Source organism: Schistocerca cancellata, chromosome 4 (genome assembly GCF_023864275.1).
Source record: "Schistocerca cancellata isolate TAMUIC-IGC-003103 chromosome 4, iqSchCanc2.1, whole genome shotgun sequence".
Classification (NCBI taxonomy): Eukaryota; Metazoa; Arthropoda; class Insecta; order Orthoptera; family Acrididae; genus Schistocerca; species Schistocerca cancellata.
Window position 1 is genome coordinate 715,471,529 of NC_064629.1, and position 14,000 is coordinate 715,485,528.

Sequence of the window (14,000 nt, forward strand, 5' to 3'; positions counted from 1 at the left end):
GTCTCTAATGGACGCTAAACATAATCTTCCTTCCCTTCTTCAGATACAGTTCTCCAGTCCTTCGCCAAACCGAAACCGTTTCATCGGATTTCGGCAGAGTAAACCGTGATTCATCAATCCAAATCACTTGTTTCCAGTCGTTCATTGTCCATTAACATCGCTCGTTACACCACCTCGAGCGTCGCTTAGCAGTGACTACGAAGATGTGCTGTTTATGACGAGATGCTCGATCGTTGCATCCTATTCTTTTTTCACTCGTTAAGCACAGTTATTGTGCTAGTTGGACAGGTGGTAAAACTTCAGAACTCACGAGTGATTCCTTCCGTTAATTCTGTACGATTTTATACTCCGCGATGGTCGACCGTCCCAGTCCGTCAGTACACGTGATCTGCCCGGTCTTGGTTTAGATATGCTTGTTCCGTCGCATTTCCACATAACACTCACACCACCAGCAGTCGAATTAAGCAGCTTAAGAATCCACTGACTAATGCAAGATCGAAGTCACTGAGCTCTCCTGAGTGACCCATTCTGCTTATTGCTGCTTCTCTACTGACAAAACAATACTCTCCGCCTCCTTTTCTACTGGCGGGTCCATCACTCTTAGCATCAGTGGGTCAATTCCGCATTACGTAGGGGTGTCTGGATACTTTTGATCAGATAGTGTAGGTATGCTTTGTTTTATTTACAGCCTCTCTACATCTGCGCTGCTGAAAAAATTGCAACACCCTCAGAGACAAAGTCGTTTCATTCAATACTTATATGACAGGTAGGAGTGTATGGTAACAAATTCAGACCAAATTTAACACATGTCACAGTAAAAGGTGCCCAAACAGTCACGTCAATACTCAGTGTACCTCTCTGTGTACCCCTCTCTCTCGTTAATGCAGCAGATCACAAAAGTGCCGAATGGCATCCTGCAATAGACGGTCCCAAGCATTTTGCACCTTTTATAGGAATTCTGCAATGAGAACGGGCAACTTTCCGCTTCATCATGTCACATACGTGTTCAATTGGCGAGAGATCTGGCGATCTTGCTGACCACGGCAGTTGTCGCACGCCAAGAAAAGCACCTCGCGTCGCTGCAGCCGTATGTGGAAACACATTTTCCTGTTGGAAAAGTCCAATGCCTTCGTGTCGAAGACATGACAACAACACGGGGATAAGAATTTGTGCTGGTTACTTTAATCTGCGGAAACATTAAATGTGACTCACATACAGACGGAACCTATTCTCATCTCTGAAGACAACAGAGCACCATTACAGTGCCGGCCGGGGTGGCCAAGCGGTTAAAGGCGCTACAGTCTGGAACCGCGTGACCGCTACGGTCGCAAGTTCGAATCCTGCCTCGGGCATGGATGTGTGTGATGTCCTTAGGTTAGTTAGGTTTAAGAAGTTCTAAGTTCTAGGGGACTGATGACCTTAGAAGTTAAGTCCCATAGTGCTCAGAGCCATTTGCACCATTACAGTGTCCAGTCGACTGTTTCATCACACCAGAGTAGCCGTACTGGGCAGTGTCGTGTTGTCAATGTTAGCCTGGCCAGAGACACATGTGTTCTTAGTGCTGCTGCTAGCAAGCGATTCCCAATGGTCATTGGTGGTACAGAACGTGCAACATGCGCCCAGATTTCTTCCCTAGATGATATTCAGTCAGTCACCGCTGCTGGCACAGTCTGCCGATCTTGAAGTATGTCTGTACTCGCGGACGTCCAGAACCTGGTCAACGGGTGTAGGTATGTTCCACAGACCACTGCTAAAAGCAGTTACACACCACCCGTAGGCTGTGCCCATCACATGGAGCAATCCGTCGATATGACCACTCGCTTCCCACAGGCCCACAATGCGACCCCGATCAAACGGCTGAAGTTGTTCAGTAGGACTACGTACTCGTCGATGAGGCATAGTTGTACCCTATAATGAATGTTGCACATACTGTTTACCTCGAAACTCAGCACAATTACTGTCGGCAGAGGCAGAACAGAGAGTGCTCAAAGAGACATCCTGAGCGCCATCTGATCGCTGATGACCATGACAAACGAATCACTACCACTACAACCACTCAGTATGCACGTATTATACCCTGGTGCCACTGAACACAGTTTGAAGGTGTGGAATTATTTTCCCCGGCAGTGTACATCTAAAAGTGTACCCTATACTGTAAGCCACAATGTATGGCGAAAGGTATTTCGTATCAGTATCAGCTACTTTCTGTGATATTTCATTGGCGTATGGGAATAAATGAGTGTCTATATGGCTCTCTGCGAAGCCTGACATCTCTTTCTCATGCTCCCTATGCGAAATCTACTGTGATGGCAGAGAACTGTTCCACAGTCTTCCTCTCGTTCTCTAAATTTATCCAATAGTGTGAGGCCTACATGTACGTTGTTGTTTAGTTAACAATATTCGTGCCCTCAGCAGATTCTCAAACCCACAACTCACATCAAATTTTTATATTTACCTTTTGGTCGTTGGTTTGTCCAAGGATGCAAGTCTACGGCTTCATATACCTTTGAGGTGATTTTAAATAATTTAAAAACGAACATAAACTTTCAATAATGTTCGTTTATTATAGTTCTGTACAAAACAAACATATTATTCCCCTTCCACCTGCAAATAAGATGTGGTTGTGATTTCCAACACATGCTAGTAATGCTAGGGATAACTTTTAAAAGGAAAACGAAATACGAAAATTTCAATAACACGAAGCAAAATACAAATAAAAAGTGCGATATGGAAAGAGACTCATAATTTCAAGCAATTTTACGTAGTAGGCAAAAGTGACTGATATAGTACATCGGAACTAACTTTTATTACGTAAATATTTAGGATATGAGGAATTAATGGACCTTCTTCTGAAGCAGTTTATTAGAAATGTATCAGACTTGTAATACACGAAAAGAGCCAAAAATTCGATACCACGAGGGTTTCGCAAGAATAGAATCACCTTTCTTCCAAAGATTCCCTTTTATGTACTCCAAGGACCTCTGGTACAATTTGGTTACTTTTCTTGCAGCTCTCCACTGAATTTAATCGATATCTCTTACCATGCCTGCTTGCTAAGGACTCCAAAAGTTGCAGCAATACTCTGAGACATTGACGGTTTTAGAGTTTTGTATGCTATTTGCTTTATTCATGAACTGCACAGTCCCAGTACGTTTCTAAGAAATCTAAGTCTTCCACTCTCCTTACATGTTACTGTTTTTACCTGTTCGTCTCATTTCACATCTTTCCTTAATAGTATCACTAAATATTTAAATAATGTGACTTGTTCCAGCGACGATACTTGTACAATACCCGTGGTAGCACACACTAAACAGCAACCCAAGTGGGTACACTAGTTATGAGGATTCTGGCCAGTAACAATACAACTGACCATCAAAGGTTCAAAATGACCAACGGCAGAGGCAGTACACGCTTCCAGTCTGCTCTGGAACGGCTGGAAGTCAAATCCAGGGAACGTGCCGGCCAAGGTACAAGTCCTCTGCGTCCAGTCCAACGATCTGGAAGCAATTCGTGAAGACATGTTGTAGTACTTCGTGCACCATCATGGACAGCCATCATGTTGGTCGTACAGGTTCCCCGTGGGCTGCAGAGCGACGTCTTCTAGCATCCGTGGAAGATGGTCTATTAGGAGGCTGCGATATTTGTGCGCGTTAGGTGTTCTTGCCTATGAGCTGATGTTTCAGTATCCTACACTACATGTTTACAGTCCATGGACGCTGACGTTCCACCTGACGAAACCAACAGCGACTGTCAGCAGACCAGTAGTGCATATTTCGGCGATTTACCTGGCCATGATTGGTGTATGTGGCTTCACCACGAAACAAGATACATGATACATCTGGAGATCCAGTCTTAATGTCCACATACAGATGTTAACAGGATTTTCATAATCGTTTCCATGCAGCTCTTGATGGAGACAGATGTTACAGGGATTAAATCTATGTCAATCGAGAATGCATAGAACACTTAACTGACTGATGCCACTTACACGTGCGATTGCGCGGGAGATAACGTGGGAATCAACTGCAACAGCAGCAAGAACATTAATTTCTCCCTCTTCTGTCGTCACTTGTTAGCTTCTGTTGCGTTGTCGAGTTTTTGCACCATCACTCGCACGTAACTGGTTGAATCAGCTGATAAATAACTGCCGATGGTTCAAATGGCTCTAAGCACTATGGGACTTAACATCTGAGGTCATCAGTCCCCTAGACTTAACTCTACTTAAACCTAACTAACCTAAGGACATCACGCACATCCATGGCCGAGGCAGGATTCGAACCTGCGACCGTAGCACCAGCGCGGTTCCGGACTGAAGCGCCCAGAACCACTCGGCCATAGCGCCCGGCAATAACTGCCGAGATGGTTGAATTCTATTGGGATATCTTGCCACATACACCGTACAAGAACGAACTACATTCTTCCTGTACCCGTATACCACGAACATGTGGGCTTTTTCTGCACTGTTAAATCCCATCGTTCACTCACGACCTGCTGCTTGGACTGTCACACGGTAACTGACTAGCAAGTCGCAATGCACTCAAGGAACTCATAAGCACACTGTAAGAAAACATAACAACTTCGTACCTAGCAACTACGCAGGTTGAATGGTACCAATAAGAGTCGGTGCGGAAACCTTTCAAAATACGACATCTCGTAAACGATTCGCACTAGAATCCTGCAAAAAACACCAGTGACATTCTAATTTACCCTACTTTTAGTTTGTTAATGTCAATAGGCATTATTCCATTTAAAAGAGTCTATGTTTGCACAAAAAATACACTTTCTAAGTATTATTAGTCTGTTTATTGGCTAACAAAAAAATGGTTCAAATGGCTCTGAGCACTATGGGACTCAACTGCTGTGGTCATAAGTCCCCTAGAACTTAGAACTACTGAAACCTAACTAACCTAAGGACATCACACACATCCATGCCCGAGGCAGGATTCGAACCTGCGACCGTAGCGGTCGTGCGGTTCCAGACTGTAGCGCCTTTAACCGCTCGGCCACTTCGGCCGGCTATTGGCTAACAATACGAGCCCATGACTACCAACCCTTTCTGTGAAATTCGCACATTAACAGCACTTTCCATTTTCGCAATATCTGGAGTTCAAGTTTTAGGTTATTCGCCCTGCATTACATACATATGAGCGAAGACGGGTCTAGGTACTTTCAGCGCTGATGCACCATGTCTTCGTAGCGAACGTTACGAGCGTTAGGACTAATAGAAGAGGGGGGGGGGGGTGCTACTTGCATGTGACATGTTGAGAATTTGGGTCGGCCGTGAAGGGTGATCGGATGACCGAGGCAGCTGAGGCAAACCGCTGTAGAAAAGTGGAGCATCTGGGTTCGAGTCCCGGACAGGCACAAATTTTCAACCTTTACCATTGATTTATTTCAGGGCCTGTAAGCGTCTGGAGTCCTTTTTCTCTCACTGTGATATTTTAAGAGCTCATCCCACCACCTTTCACGCATACCAGATGACTGGATGATAGGCAACGCATATTGGATACAAACGTCGCAGGGTGGATATGCCCTGCCGCCTCTCAGGGGCATAACCAATTATAAACGATGCGTAGCCACCAATGACATCAGTATGAAATATTGTCCTAGTTACTACAGAGGTATCTGAAATATAAATTTCTCAATAAATTAAATCTCCATCTCGCCGGACTCAACTGTCACGCATTGTCTACGTTACCAAGAAATACAATATCTCAGTACTTCTTGTATTACTGAAAAGTTGATGAAATTGTATAACATATGCGTTACTTCCACTTGAATCTCACAAAAAGTTTCCAATTTAGCTATATGCATTATTTTATTGGATAATAAGGCGATTAGTACCAACACGGATATTTTGGGTCCACAGTTGCTACCAAGGTTACCGAACGGCTCTATTCTGTTTCTCCATATGCCGATAGATACGCGGCCCGAAATATATGGGGACTATTTCTCATTTCGATGTGCTAAGAGCAATCTTATTAGACAAACTTACAAATATGGTGTAGTTAATAAACGTAAGCTGAATGAAGAGGCTAAAATGTCAAACTCCATATACAAACTTTCAATCACGCTAACTTGCTCCGTGTTCCGCAACTACAGTACATTCGTATTCACAGAAAAATTGAAGTACTAACATTTTTATCTCGTCTGTGGGAAGAGAATGTCGTGTGTTTTTAGATACCAAGCTATTTCAGCAAAATGTTTACGATGAGACCGAAGTACTGTTACTCGTCAAAACCACTAGAATATAAGGAAAACTGCAAATAATGATATAAATGCATGTTTCTGAAAATAGCAGCTTCCAATTATTAATGACACTGAGGACATAAAATATTGTTGGCTTTAACAGTATTCGGTTACAGCTACATTGCGAAATCGTTGGAAGCGAAATTAATTCTTACTAGAACGTGTGAATGAACTGGCTGGCTCTGAGCACTATGGGACTTAACAGCTGTGGTCATCAGTCCCCTAGAACTTAGAACTACTTAAACCTAACTAACCTAAGGACATCACACACATCCATGCCCGAGGCAGGATTCGAACCTGCGACCGCAGCAGTCGCGCGGTTCCTGACTGCGCGCCTAGAACCGCGAGACCACCGCGGCCGGCTGTGAATGAACTCCCATGGCTGGAACAAAATACCCTTGAGTTAGTCTGTGTTGCAAACCTGAGGTCACATGGAAGTAAAATTAGTTGCTTAAATCATATTTGTGTGAAATTTGTAATCGATTCCGACTTTACTCTGCTATAGAATGCAATGATTAATCAATGTATTCTTAAGTAAGTCATTTATAAAATGAACAAAACATTACTCAGTGTTCTTATCCGACAGAAAAATTTTTATGGACTTCGCGGTCATTAGTGACGGAGCACGAAACTCAGTTGAACAAGTAAGAAGGAAAAAATTGCTCAGTCTTTCTGCAGGACCCATACCAGCATTCACGTACAGTGATTTGGAGGTACCACGAAAAATCCAAATCTAGATGGTCGAATGATGATACTGATCCCGTTTCTGCGAAATATGAATGGCTTAAAAAGTGTGAGAACGTTTTCCGTTGACATGATGAAACGTACAATATGACGCGGATTAGGTCTCAAGAGAGTTCAAAAGAGGACAAGATATGTCAGTTGTAGTTTATTAAGAGTCCATTCTCTTCAGCCAGACTATAAAATGAGTGATATTTACGATTTTTTTGGGAAAACTAATGAAGCAATCAATGTAAATCTTTTGGCACATTATTTATTGTTTCTTGGACAACATTTTCTGATTTCTTAAAAAATTCGCTCGCCATTAAGACGAGGGGTTAAAGCTGGTCGGTCCAAAATGAGGTTTGTCCATGATGGAAGATCTGCAGTCTTCGAATCTTATGTAAAATCAAAAGGCAGACAATTTCCTTAATCTACACGTTATTGCGCACAGAGTAATAGCACAGTTTTTTAATTTGACAAAAATCTAACTGGCGTACGTTTAAAAGAAATATGTTTTATCCCGTGTTTTTGGTCACTTTTTTCAATAATTAACGAATAAATTAAAATCAGAAATATGCAATTACTCCTTGTGGACATGCCCGAGGAGTAATTCAGCAAAATTTCAGGAAGATATATTTATTAGTGTGCCCGCAATCCATTACGTCAGCTTGAGATACACGGTACTTCAGATACGATTTGCAGACTGCAGGACTTCCGTCATGGACACACCTGATTTTGGATAGAGAAGCTTTAACTCCTTTGATAGGACTTTAATGATGACTGAATTTCTTTTAAAAATCAGAAAATGTTGTCCAAGAATCAATAAATAATGTGCAAAAAGTTTTACGTTGACTGCTTCACCAGTTTTTCTAAAAGAATCGTAAAAATCACTTATTTTATAGGGTGACTGAGGAGAACGAACTCCTAATAAAGGAAATAAATTTCGTGTATGAGTCCGCTATCATTGTGAATACTCTGTGAATAACGCCGTCTAGAACTCTTAATAAATTTCTTTACTTATTACACTGTTTCGGCTACTGCCATCATCAGATAATTAAAAAAAATTAGAACTTGTAAAACGAGGTTCAGTGTCATTATTAAGGATTGATACTGAACCTTGTTCTGAAGTTCGAAGTTTTGTTATAGTAGCCAAAACGCTGCAACAAATAAAGAAATTTATTAAGCAATGTAGGTGGTTTTATTCGCAAAATAATGGCAGCTACAGATTAAAAGAGTGGGTCGTCGAGAGTCCCTTCCCTGTGCTTACTCGTGCTTACTCCTCTCCACCCCCCCCCCCCCCCCCCTCTCTCTCTCACTGAAAGAAAAACAACTCTATTTATTAGTCGGTATCTTCTATGCGAATTTCTTGCAAGTGATAATCGCCGCCGAAAATATCATATAAACATATAGATCCCTTGATCGTCCGTACGCCTCGTAGCTATACTCAGAAGCGTTAACGTAGTAGAACCAGTAACGGTATAAGGTGGGCTGCAACGTTGATGTAGCGGAAGTGGCAATTACGCACAGGCGCAACGGCCACGGGATTACGTAACTGCTCAAAAATAAAAAAGAGCCTAACATTACCTTCAAAAAATACTCTTTTAATTGTTTCACACGCTTAAATACTCTTTAATATACAGCAATACTTTTTCGCTTCACTTCAGTCGATGTTAAGAAGGACGTATAAACACTTGAAAGATGTCCCTCGGATCTTAGCTTCCACACTCGTGTTACTTTCTCGGCAGTCTTCGCTCCCTGAAAAATTTTGGTTGGAACCTTCACGTGGCAGCCAGTTAACAGGAATTCTCGAACGAAGTCTGAGCGCTGCAAAGCTCGCATCAATTTGGTAGTAGTGTGCCCGACAGAACGATCGGCGCGTGGAAACGCAGTTCCGACGGAAGGCGCGCCGCGCGCAGCAGAGGCCGTTACCCTCTGCTTATCTGTGACGTCACGAGCAGTGGGGAAGGTCGCCGCGCTGTTTACCTTCCCGGTACAGCGACCCGCGTGATTCAGCGCAGGCGGCGCGGCGCGTTAACCCCGAACTGCTGCTTCCGCAACCACCCATATTGCTTCAGGCCGCTTCCTCACGCACGAGACTCGAACACAGCTTTGTTCAGGGAAGACTGTAACGGTAATAGTAACTTCAATTGCCAGACGGAGAATGAAGCTGAGAAGTCGTACTTTATTTTGTAGTTTTTATTCCGGGTCCTCTACCACACACACAACTGCCAACTCTTCTGCTTCGGACACTAATGGCAAACTGCCGAGAATCGTCTTCGAGGTCTGTTACGGAAATAGCTGACTATATTCCTAGTACCCTTGAGCTGCTCATAACACGAGGTGTTCTAGAGCGTATGTAAGCGTGTTGACAGTTTTCTTTTCCTGCCCTGGGTACGTAACAGAAATAAGAGAACAACGTGACATAACGTAGTGACAGGTCGTTGGACTTATAATAAATGATGCTATGATTCGAATTCTGGTATAGCTACCATGACGCAGCTTTTGTTTTTGCCAAATAATTCTCCGTGATTATTGAAACGGCTTCTCTGCAGCTAAGTAGTTGAGAAATCTTAGTCACGTACAGCGTGCCGGGATATGATTTCTGGATTGCAGCTAGGAACATATAATGATTTAATTATAGACGAATATACATAAATACAGAGGATGGACAAAAATATGGAAATACCGCGAGAAATACATGCTTGAATATAAATGTAGATGCTAGCTAAACATGGGCGTTGTGGTGTCGAGTTCCACCACGAGCGGAAACTGTGCAATGTCTTCAACAGAATGCAAGTGTCAGACGTGGCCAAAACAGTATTATGTGTAGTTGTGGGTGCATTATGTCGAAGCAAATTGTTGGTGCTCGTAAGGTGGGCTTTTCCGTAGCCAAGGTAGCTGAAGTATTTGGTTTTTCTAGAGGCCCGCGCCCGGGTTCCCGGGTTCGATTCCCAGCGGGGTCAGGGATTTTCTCTGCCTCGTGATGACTGGGTGTTGTGTGATGTCCTTAGGTTAGTTAGGTTTAAGTAGTTCTAAGTTCTAGGGGACTGATGACCATAGATGTTAAGTCCAATAGTGCTCAGAGCCATTTGAACGATTTTTTTTTTTTTTCAAGAGGCACCGATCGAAGATTTATATCGCATAAAGGGAAAGCGGAAAAACATCATCCGTGCCGAGCGAGGTGGTGCAGTGCTTAGCACACTGGACCCACATTCGGGAGGATGCCAGATCAAAACCGCCTCCGGCCATCCTGATTTAGGTTTTCCGTGGTTTCCCTAAATCGCTTCAGGCAAATGCTGGGATGGTTCCTTCGAAAGAGCACGGCCGACTTCCTTCCCCATCCTTTCCTGATCCGATGGGACCGATGACCTCGCTGTTTGGTCCCCTCCCCCAAATCAACCAACCAACCGACCGACCAACCATCATCCACTCAGTCACAACGCGGACGAAACCGTGTGTTTAGTGATCGTGACGGATGGTCATTGAAGAAGATTGTGACGAAAAATAAGATGACGACAGTTCTCAGAACTGGATGTCACATTCACGAAGCTTGTCTGCATCAAAACAACACGAAGGGAGCTCCGCATACAGGGAATTGCAGGGTGATCTGGAATTCGAAAACCACACATCAGTTGTAAAATGCCCGTAACATGAAAATGTAGTGTCGAATCTATAAGACCTGGGCCATGGAATAATGGAAGAACGCCATTTCGTCGAAATGGTTCAAATGTCTCTTTTCACCGAGCGAGGTGGCGCAGTGGTTAGCACACTGGACTCGCATTCGGGAGGACGACGGTTCAATCCCGCGTCCGGCCATCCTGATTTAGGTTTTCCGTGATTTCCCTAGATCACTCCAGGCAAATGCCGGGATGGTTCCTTTGAAAGGGCACGGCCGACTTCCTTCCCCATCCTTCCCTAATCCGAGCTTGTGCTCTGTCTCTAATGACCTCGTTGTCGACGGGACGTTAAACACTAATGTCCTCCTCCTCCTCAAATGTCTCTGAGCACTATGGGACTTAACATCTGAGGTCATCAGTCCCCTAGAACTTAGAACTACTTAAACATAACTAACCTAAGGACATCACACACATCCATGCCCGAGGCAGGATTCGAACCTGCGACCGTAGTGGTCGCGCGGTTCCAGACTGAAGCGCCTAGAACCGCTCGGCCACACAGGCCGGCCATTTGGTCGTATGAGTCTGATTTCACACTGTTTCCAACTTCTGGCTGAGTTTACGTCCCAAGAATGAAACACGGTGGGGGTTCGGTGATGATTTTGGCAGACATATAGTGGTATTCCATGGGCCCCATGGTTACTCTGCAAGGTCGCATTACTGCCAAGGACTATGTGACCATTTTGGCTGATCAGGTCCATCCCATGATACAAGATTTGTTCCCCAGTGGTAATACAATATTCCAAGACGACAAAGTCCCTGTTCACACAGCTCGCATCATCCACGTATGGTCTTGTGAGTACAGGAACGAATTATCTCATCTCCCCTTGACATCACAATCAACAGACCTCAATATTATTGAGCCTTTGTGGTCGACTTTGAAGAGAAGGGTTCGTGATCGTTATCCACCTCCACCATCGTCACCTGAAATTCCTACTATTTTGCAGGAAGGATGGTACAAGATTCCGTTGAAAAGCGTACAGTACCTGTATGTGTCCATACCGAGACGTCTGTGAACTGTTTTGAATGCCAACGGTTTCCCTGCACCGTATTAGGCATCGTAATGTGTACTGTTTTAGGTGCTTCCACAATTTTGGCTGCCTTGTACGCTCACATAAAAAACCACATTCGTGGCCGAGGTCCCTAGTGGACGGTCGTGCAGTGGAACTCTACTTAAATCACTGTTACACGAGCGACTTTCTTACCGCAATCGACTACTCGTGGCAGGTGAGTCTACTGCAGCGCCTCTGACGTTTATATTCCTGTACCGAGTCTCACCTGTCGCGAGTGGCCATCTTTGTTTAGACGTCAGCGCCAAAATTACGTGTGTTATGAGAGCTGTCTGCTGTGCAGTTTATTAACTGGACCGTGAAACTGAGGTTATGTGGAACCATCCTATTTACGAAAAGTAGAAATTTAGTAACATATTGTAGGAACAAGTAATGATAAAAGATTCTTCAATTTTTCCCGGCGTACTTCATGACGAAAGAGTTCACTGGTGAATCCGCTGAGAGCCCACTTTGAATCTGACTAAAAGGAGAAAGACTTCGAGAACAGGCAGACATCTTAAGAAGACGCTGCCAGCACGTACCGCGAACGGAACGGATGCTGCGTTCGGAACACATGGTGGTGGTGGGGGGGGGGGGGGGGGGGGGGCTCGGCCTCGGCCTCGGCCTCGGCGGTCAGTTCGTCAGCGCACCTGATGAATGATGGCAACGTAGTCGCTTGCGGAAATGTGCCCGTTCGACACTAACACCCAGCTGTTCACCCCTGAACTCTTTCGTCAATTATAATAAATTTTATTAATGACCCATGTAAAAGTCACGGTGTATGTTCTCGATATAGGTGTTATGGTAAATTCTCCGCACTCCTGAGATGTGAAAGAATTATAAACGTGTTGTCCAAATATTTCAGATACCTACATTTATCTTTTCGAGAAAGTATAAAATAACAACCACGTCAAGCAATATTTAGAAGACAGTAAATACCGCCTTTTTGGTCATATGCTCGAGGGGAGCGAAAACGAGATTCCCTAGAAATTACAATGGATTTTTGCCGGAATTTTCATAGCCAAACAATAAGTGAGAAATGGGCAAATGGGGTATCAGATTAACAAGTGTGGAAAAAGAAGGTTAATTTCTTGAAAGCAGTCAGGATAAAAAAAAAAACATGAAAATTCTCTGCCCTCTTTGATATAAATACTCTTAATAGTAATAATAGAATACCGATCGACATTTAAATAAATTACATTTCATGCTTTCTGAACAAAACCTGCAAATAAAAAAATTGGAAAAAACGGTTAAATATTTTTGTGAAATGATTTGTATGAAAGTGAGAAATACAATAGATTAGAGAAACATTTGACGCCCATGATGCTCGAAATCATTCAAAGGAATTTCCGATGAATGTGAATTCAGAGTCAAATCTTAGGATCTTAGAATTTTAAAGAGTACCAGAGGATATTTATCTGGTGGAATTTCACTCTGTGTTCTCCTTACATCACTAACGTTTGAGCGTCTTAGTTACCGTACATAATTTCAAACATCATTCAAAGGGTGTCAAATGTTTCTTTAATCTATTTTATTTCTTACTTTTAGACAAATTATTTCACAAAATATTTGAACCGTCATTTCCATTACTTTATCCTCTGTATCTAGTTTTCTTTCAGAGTGACAAATAACGTCGAAAATTGTTTTTCCCGTTAAATAGAGGAGGAGGATATTTGTGTTTACCGTCCCGTCGACAACGAGGTCATTACAGACGGAGCACAAGCTCGGATTAGGGAAGGACGGTGAAGGAAAGCGGCCATGCCCTTTCGAAGGAACCATCCAGGCATTTGCCGTAAGCGATTTAGGGAAATAACGGAAAATCTAAATCAGGATGGCCGAACACGTGTTTGAACCGTCGTCCTCCCGAATGTCAGTTTTGTGTGCTAACCACGCGCTACACCATTCGGTCTCATTAAATAGATCCGACTTTTTCACTGTTGAAACAGTTTTTATTCATAAACGGTTATCCAATTACGTTCTTATCTATGCGTAGTGAAGGCTTTTTCTTTTTCTTTGTAATACGTAAATATCTCTTTGCTTTCAGATATTTCGTCCATTTTGGGGGAGAATGCCAGTAAGAAAAATACCAGGCCTTTCGTGCAATTTGCTGTGTTACTAAGACAGAATAAATAACAAAATAACGATTAAGGAGACACAAAGCACAAAATCCATCATGCCTACTATAATAGGAGTGAGCTCCGCGATAATAGGTTAGGTTCTGATGTTTGCAAACGACACCACAGTTTATTGTTTCTGCTCATACGCAGTGTGCAACATGCTCACGATCTTAGAACTCTACACTCAG

General features: G+C 43.3%; 1 protein-coding gene across 1 annotated transcript in view; it reads left to right on the plus strand.

The window, feature by feature from the left end:
- LOC126183730 (probable nuclear hormone receptor HR3) overlaps window positions 1-14,000 on the plus strand; it is a 424,291-nt gene that overhangs the window by 315,840 nt on the left and 94,451 nt on the right. The gene's annotated exons all lie outside the window — the stretch shown is intronic.